General features: G+C 51.3%; 1 protein-coding gene across 20 annotated transcripts in view; it reads left to right on the top strand.

The window, feature by feature from the left end:
- The first annotated feature begins 345 nt into the window (after positions 1-345).
- Elavl2 (ELAV like RNA binding protein 2) overlaps positions 346-7,021 on the top strand; it is a 125,637-nt gene continuing 118,961 nt past the window's right edge. For 4 of the 20 annotated variants that reach the window (XM_063287229.1, XM_063287230.1, XM_063287227.1 and 1 more), the window contains exon 1: positions 4,734-4,885. The gene's annotated coding sequence lies outside the window, so the exon portion shown is untranslated. Of the gene's footprint in view, positions 886-3,819; positions 3,925-4,732; positions 4,886-5,044; positions 5,251-5,559; positions 6,410-7,021 lie in introns of those variants that run through there. The other 16 variants (XM_063287239.1, XM_063287238.1, XM_063287232.1 and 13 more) reach the window with 12 other exon arrangements.

Raw genomic sequence — 7,021 nt, 5'->3', positions numbered from 1 at the left:
TAAAACGAATCTTTCGGAAGCAGAAAGACTTAAGAGGAAAAATAGATGGTGCCATATCGCAAACTCTCATAGTACAGTTCCACCCTCCCACGTTGCTCTCTCCCATCTCATTTTTGCTTCTTGCATTTCCCTTCGCCGCCAGTGTTAAGTGTGTACCTCCCGGCACAACTTACCTTGAAACGGGACTCCATTGAGCTCTCAAGAGTGACATAAGTCCCTAGCCAATCGCCTAGCTGAGCTTCGCCTGGGCGGCCTCAATAGAAGCGTCTCGCCCAATCAGGAACCTGAGGCGATGAGCATGTTGCGTTGTGGCGCAACTCGGCGTATACTTCCGCGCGTGCTGCCCGGGATAGGACTCTGGCAGAGCAGCTGCACACACGGCAGTGCGGAGGCAGAGAAGGGGTTGGTGATACGGTGCTATAAATCTGTGGTCCAGTCCACCTCCCTTTTAAGACGTCCTCCCCCCTTATTTCTGTTCTCACTTAGAGATGCAGCAGCTTACTTCTGTAGCGACCTACTAAAAAGCAACACGGAGAAAGACATCGTCTTTTTGAAAAAACGTTCTTTCGTCTCTTTTCTTTGTTCCTTGGTTTGTTTTTCTTGCACCTTTTTGTTTAGTTGAACGGCAATAGGAGTAGTCTCTCCGTCTTTTTAAACTCTCTTTTTTAAGTTTCCCCTCCCCTTTCATATTTTTTTCATCATTTCTTTTAGCATTGGACTTTGGGGTCGAAAGCATTTCTTTTTATTTGCTTCTTTTAAGCCGAGCACAGTTTAGGTTTCGTGCTGTCTTAAGAGAACTATCCAGCAGCTTCTTGCTCATCCTTATTGGGAGAACTGCACCGTTACTTTAAAAATACACACACACAAAAACCTTAAGGGAGAAAGGTAAGTTTCGGTTTGGTTTCTTTAATCATTAGTTGCAGCGATGCGCTGGCAAACCCAGAAAACCTGTAAGTGAGCGGAATACAGAATGTGAAGTTAATTGCACATGTTTGCCTCATTTCAAAGCGACTGCTTTGCTTTTTTTTTTTTTTTTTAATTCTTGAGAGCCAGACTGAAAGACAGTGAACGCATGCTTAACGTACTGAATATTTTAAAATGTCACGATAGAAACTTAAGTGGTAAATGTGGTCAGGCTACAGCAGGCTACAATGGGAGGCTAGATGTTGAGTGAGCTTCGGGTTGAGGTTGGAAGTTCATTTCGTGGGAAGAGAGGGATAACTTGAATGTTGGGGGGGGGGGGATGCATGCCTCTACTTTCGCAAAGGAATCGGAGGACTGAGGAAACCAGAAGCCTGGACTTCCTGGCAGATTAGACCAGTGGGGAAAATCCTCAGCTTAATTGCATTAACCAGATAGCATGTGCTGGGGAGATGGGATTGCCAGATGGAATTTAGATGTTGCACCAGGCAGCGAGTTGTAGTTGCCTGGAAAAAAGTACATACAGCCTGAGGGCTGGGGCTGGGCTGGGGCTGGGGTGGTTAGAAGCTGTCAAAACTCATCATTGCCAGAATCGAGGACTCTGATTCACGGATCCCAATGATCGTAATTCAGATTTAAAAGAAGATTGCCAATTTAGGGCCGAATCTTTGAGCCTGTACCGGATATGAGATTCCCTTTGTTCAGAAAAGCGTAAATAAGACCCTTGGAGCTGTGTGTGTGAAGTGGCGGCTGCTTGGGAGCCTCGCGGTGCTGGGCGCTTGGGCAGTGGATTCCAAGCCCTGTCCTTGGTCCTACGCAGCGGAGCCCGCCTTCCGGGAAAGGGGGACCCACTGGCAGCCAGGAGGCATCGCAGCTACCCAGGGAGCTGAGTCGGCTGTATAGCCTTCAGCCCCTCCTTGCAGCTCCCCTTCCTCGAGTAGCTATTGTTAAAACTGACGCCGGGAGAAAGATGGTTGGGACCAGACTCTGGGCAGACAGGCACACGCTTCATCTTAACTTTTGAGATTTCTCCGGCTGCAGGGGAAAACAGCCGGCTTTCTACTGCGAAAGAGCGAATCCGGGTAGACGTGGGAAAGGGGGAGGATGCTCGCCGGGCGGCGAGGGCGGGGGAGGTGGTGGCGGACCGAGGTGCTGGCTTTGCCTCGGAGAAGTTTAAATTATTGGCACGAGGGGGTGTGGGCGAATGTGTGCGTGCGAGCGCCGAGTGGTGCTCAAGACGCAAAGTATGGGGGCAAGCTACAATGCTGGCTGGGGTGGTTCATCTCTCACAGCTCCCTACCCCACCCACAGGCTGGTTCCAAAAGCTAGCGCTCTGCCAGCCTCTCCCCCCCACCCCGACTCTGCCTAGAGCATGGTGGGGGGGGCAAGTAGGGATGGCAAGGTGGCAGTGCCCACCCTGTAGCTCTTTGGCAGACAGGACTTCTCGTGGCCATTGTTGCTTAATTTATGCCCAGCACGTTGCTACGTGCCCACCTATTTCACGTCTATAAAGAATTAATAGGAAAACTGTAGAACTGTGGCAGATTGGAGGGTGGATACGTTCCCAATTTTCCATTTTCAAGTATCTGTTACCAAAACAGACCTGGAGATTGGTTATCTTCTCTCCTTTCTAACTACAGCCCAGATCTGGCTTTATTGTGGTGAGGGTGAGAGAAATAACCAGCCGTTTAGTGTTCACGCTCAACACTGATGGACCGAGATGAATGTCCGAGCACTTCTTCCCTTAAATGAACGGGTTCTGCCCCTTCCCCCACTCATGTACACACATTCCATTTGGCTAAGATTCTAAACCTGCAACCTTTCTCCACATCCCTGTTTATTAGAACTATTTCCCAGATAGTGGGGGTAGGATGTGTATATATATGCTTTATTTTCTGGGCCTACTATTAATTGCAACCTAAAAAGATAGGCTTAAAATGAAGGGGAGTTGGACAGGTTATAACATAGACAATAGTAACCCAACAAAATATCTTCCTAAGTGATAATCACTTCCTAAAGGTCAGGAAAGGGAGCTTGTGTTTTGTGGGGGTAAGGAAGGTCAGGGATGTTTGAGCTCCAAAGATAATCCTTGTAAAATGGCTTCTTAAATGGGACGTCTGAGAGATCAAAATGGAGCAAACAAGTCAGTGAAAAAGAAAAACATTGAATGTTTCAAAGTCATCTTTTAAGCGTTTAATTAAAAAGCAGTTTCCCTCTGTTATCTCTGCCATTCCTTGAACCTGTCTTAACAGACCCTTGAAACTGCGCCCCCGCCCCCATCTTTTGGACTTGGGCATTCCTTTTATAAAGCTAACCCATTTTGCAGTTCTGTAGGAGAATGAAGATTGTAGACCAATGTGGTTTAGCCTACTTGGGAAGTATCTGTTGAGAGAGGTCTAACTTCAAGCAGACATCTTCAGAAAGTAGAGTGAAGGGCATTGGAAGGGTTTCAGGTCTAGATTAACAAATTGGGTAGGCCCATTTCTCTCCAACATGTCAAAACTGGTATTCTTAGCACTAATGCATGCCTGGGACGGGAATATTACAACTAACTGTTTAGAGGGAGGTCAAAGAGGCACAGGCGCTTTGAGCAGTTTTCCCAGGAACCCGCACAAAGTCAGTTAAGGTCATTTAAATCTGTCTGATTTGGGGTGACACAGAAATGCTGGTGTTGAATCAATCAGCTATTTCTGGTGTCCCCAACCAGGGTCTTCCAAATTGAGGATGGCCTGTCTCCATTTTGACCATAATTGTTTTCCCTAATTTACTATGCCTGATTTCACTTCCCTCTAGAGGGTAAATTTACACCCCCCCCCATCCCTGGGATAGAGGAGTCTTCCCTCCCCGCCCGTCGCGTGGGGGCGGGGAGCTCTGGGCGCCCTTAGCGAACCTTGCTGCATCAAACCCGCATCATGTCCTTGAAGCTGTAACCTCCGTCACGTTCTTGCGGCGACTCGATCGCCCACTGTTCAGTTCTTTTCCTCCTGCCTCCTGCAATTTCAGGTAGGTATGACAGGTGATGGTTTTAAATGTAGTTTTCTAGAGGGAAGGGTTAAAACCGAAACCTTTTTAATAATAGGAAAAAAAAATCCCAGTACGACAGGTGCTCTGGTAATTAAGCCGCCAAGCAGGTGTAAAAAACGTGTGCGGCTCTGTCTCCCGATCCTGGGTCTGGGTCCAGGGCAGACGCAGGTTTTTCTGGGTAAAGGGGATTGAGCTGAGTGAAGGAGCGGGCTGGGGATGGTCAGCACTCGGACGCCCCCTCGGAGCTGGGCCTTTGCCCGGCTGGTGTGGGGGCATTGGGAGGATGTGGTTCACGGCAGGTGCATGCAGGGTCGAGTGCAGGATTTCCTACTTCACATCTGAAGCAGGGTATAGCACCTTGCACAGGTACTCAGGGCTTATTTAGCTCTCAGATACTGGCTAGGGAGGTGGAAAGGCGCAGCCGGGCTTTAGTTTTCCGTCGAGGGACAGGACCTTTGGGCGAAGGGAAAAAAGAGCCTTTAAATTTTCTTGAAAAACAGGTATTCTGTGTGCATATCTAGACCTACACTTCGCGCACGCATATATGCCCAAAGTGACCCCGGTTTGCGACTGGGTCACTGCCCCAATCCCTCAGTGTGATGCAAACTTGCCCCTTCCGCCCCGGGAAGCCCAGTGGAGGAGCCTGGCGGGAGCATGTGCCCCTGAGGGTGGCGGAGCTGGGCACACGCGAGCCGGCGGGCGGCGTGGCGAGCTCTCCTGGGCCCCGCCTCCTGGCGCGCTGCCAGGCAAGCCCCGCCTCCCCGCCCTGCTACAAACGGCGGGACCGCGGCGCCCCAGCGTCACTGAGGCAGCAGCCGGCCGGTAGGGCGGGGTTCCGTCGTGTTCCAGTCCGCCTTCCCGCCGCCGCCAGCGTGACTCCTCTGAGCGGTGCTGTCGGCCGGCGGCGCGAGCCGTGGGAGCTGCAGCCGAGCCGCAGCAGGCAAGTGTAGGGGGGCGTGGGTGGGGGCGGGGACGGCCGCTCCTCCGCGGGCTCCAGCCAGGACTCTGGGGCCCGGACTAGGTGTCCACCGCAGCCCTAGGCAGCATCCGGCTTGCTTCCACCGGAGCGCGGGCCGGCCCGGCGACAACGCCAGGGGGGACAGTGGAGGTAGCACCCGCGAAGTTCCTGCAGGGGACCGGGCACCCGGCACCGCCCCTCCTGTGGGCACGGGGCGGCAGGGGGGCGGCGGGAGCCGAGTGGGCCTGGGAGCGGAGCGGGGCCGGTGGCGCCAGCCGCGTGCACGGGCGTGGACGTACTCTGCACCGCGGCGTGTAGCGCCACCGGGAAACTGCGCCCAGACGCAGGTGAGTGCATTGGAGGGGGCGTGGGGGGAGGGGGCTTCCCGCCCCAGCGCCGGCTTCCTGTGGAGCCTTCGGCCGCCTTGTGGGAGGACACGCAGCTGCTCTTCGTGCGGGAGCGCGGCGGTGGTGTCTGGCGTGTGCCCACCTGGGACGGCGCCTGGAGACTTGGAGAGGCCACGCGGTGTGCCGGGGTAGCGTGAGGCTGTGGGCGCTCGGGGCGGGAGCCGCGGTGATCCCTTTTTGCGTGGTAGGCGCAGCCGCGCGAGGTTGCGGCCGGTGGCGGTCGGTCGCATCCCGGGGTCTGCCTGCGCGCTAGTGGCGCGAAGCGCGGATGCTCTGCTTCGCAGGCTTCAGGTTCAGCTAGCTCGCCCCGGTTTAGGGAGCTCACTGTGGTACCGCTGCATTCACTCATACATTTGCCTGGCCAAAATCTCTTGGTACAAGACTGGTGAGCACACTGGGGAGACTGAAGGATTTAGGCTGTCCAACCTAACAGGATTTACAAGCAGGTGCAGAGGTGACAATGACCAGCAGTCATCCCTTAGAATAGCCTACCAGTTTGCAGGGCCTGAGTGCAAACACGGTACCTCTAGGTGTGAGCTGAACCTGAAGTTTTACCTGTCCAGACCGTCATTTAAAATTGTGTGTATATTTAATATGCCATCTTTACGATGAAAACTTCCATCTTCTATCTTCTCTTTACATTTTCTGAAATTGTGGGAAAAGGAGGAATTGCTACCAGTTATGTGCTTTCTTTTAATTCTTTTCCCTAAAGAGCAGCGCTTAGCAGTGCCTAGATATATAATACCTTCTGAAAGGACAAAAGAGCCTTAAACAACAATTTTTCTTCCATCTTATCCTTAATCTTAATTCTGTTTTCATAAAAAACATAGCTCAGTATCAAAACTTAGTGTAAAAAGTCCATTGACTTGAGTGTCAGTCTGGTATTTTGCCCGTTTCCCTAAATGAAACCTTTTTGAAATACTGTTGAGTTGCGTTAGAAGACAGCCTTTTCTAGACCCTTTTGTCCAGATTCCTCAAGTTTCCTATTTTGTGCTAGGTGGTGGTCTTTTGGTGGAAGCCAGACGCGGAGTCTCCATTTTGGTGTGCAGGATAAAAAGCTCTCCAGGATCTCTATCTTCTTTCTCATCTGGCACTCTGGGTATGCAAATGGGGACAGGTTGCTGGATGGCTCCGACAATTCTTGTCTTTATTTTCCATCTATGGAGGAGTTCGACAAATCCATAAAGAAACACATTCTCACCATCTCTCTCCCTCAACCCTTTTTTGTGTTCCTGGGATTAAAACAGGCGGCTTGTTACCTGTTTGGGTGACTGTGTTGTCACGAGGCATGGGGGATTTTTGTTTGTTTTTTTCCCTTTAAAGAGTGATCCTTAGGTGTTTAAACCTCTAATTCCCAGCCGATCTGTACCTGTTTCCTCTACCACGTAGTACATGGTGTCGGAATTAAGCTGTGCCACACTGTTCCAACTGCTCACACTACTCCTGTGGACCGAATACTTAGTACTGGTCGGTATCTCCGAGCCCACCTGTTTTCCTGATCACGGTGGAACCTGTTCCACCTACTAAGATAGGCTAGACATTGGAAGTCTGAATTGGTTTTGACTTTTCCTTAGTTGTTTATAGTTTTTCTTCAGGAAAGAAACAAAGTTCGCTTTCGGTTTTTGTGATTTTAATTAAGCCTCCTTGCATAGTAGTAGTATGTTAAGGGAGAATTGTGGCTTCCGGCCACAATTTCCGGCCACAATTCCTC

This window comes from Rattus norvegicus, chromosome 5 (genome assembly GCF_036323735.1).
Source record: "Rattus norvegicus strain BN/NHsdMcwi chromosome 5, GRCr8, whole genome shotgun sequence".
NCBI lineage: Eukaryota > Metazoa > Chordata > Mammalia > Rodentia > Muridae > Rattus > Rattus norvegicus.
Note: the sequence above shows the minus strand (reverse complement) of the source record. Positions and strands in the feature narration are given on the sequence as shown.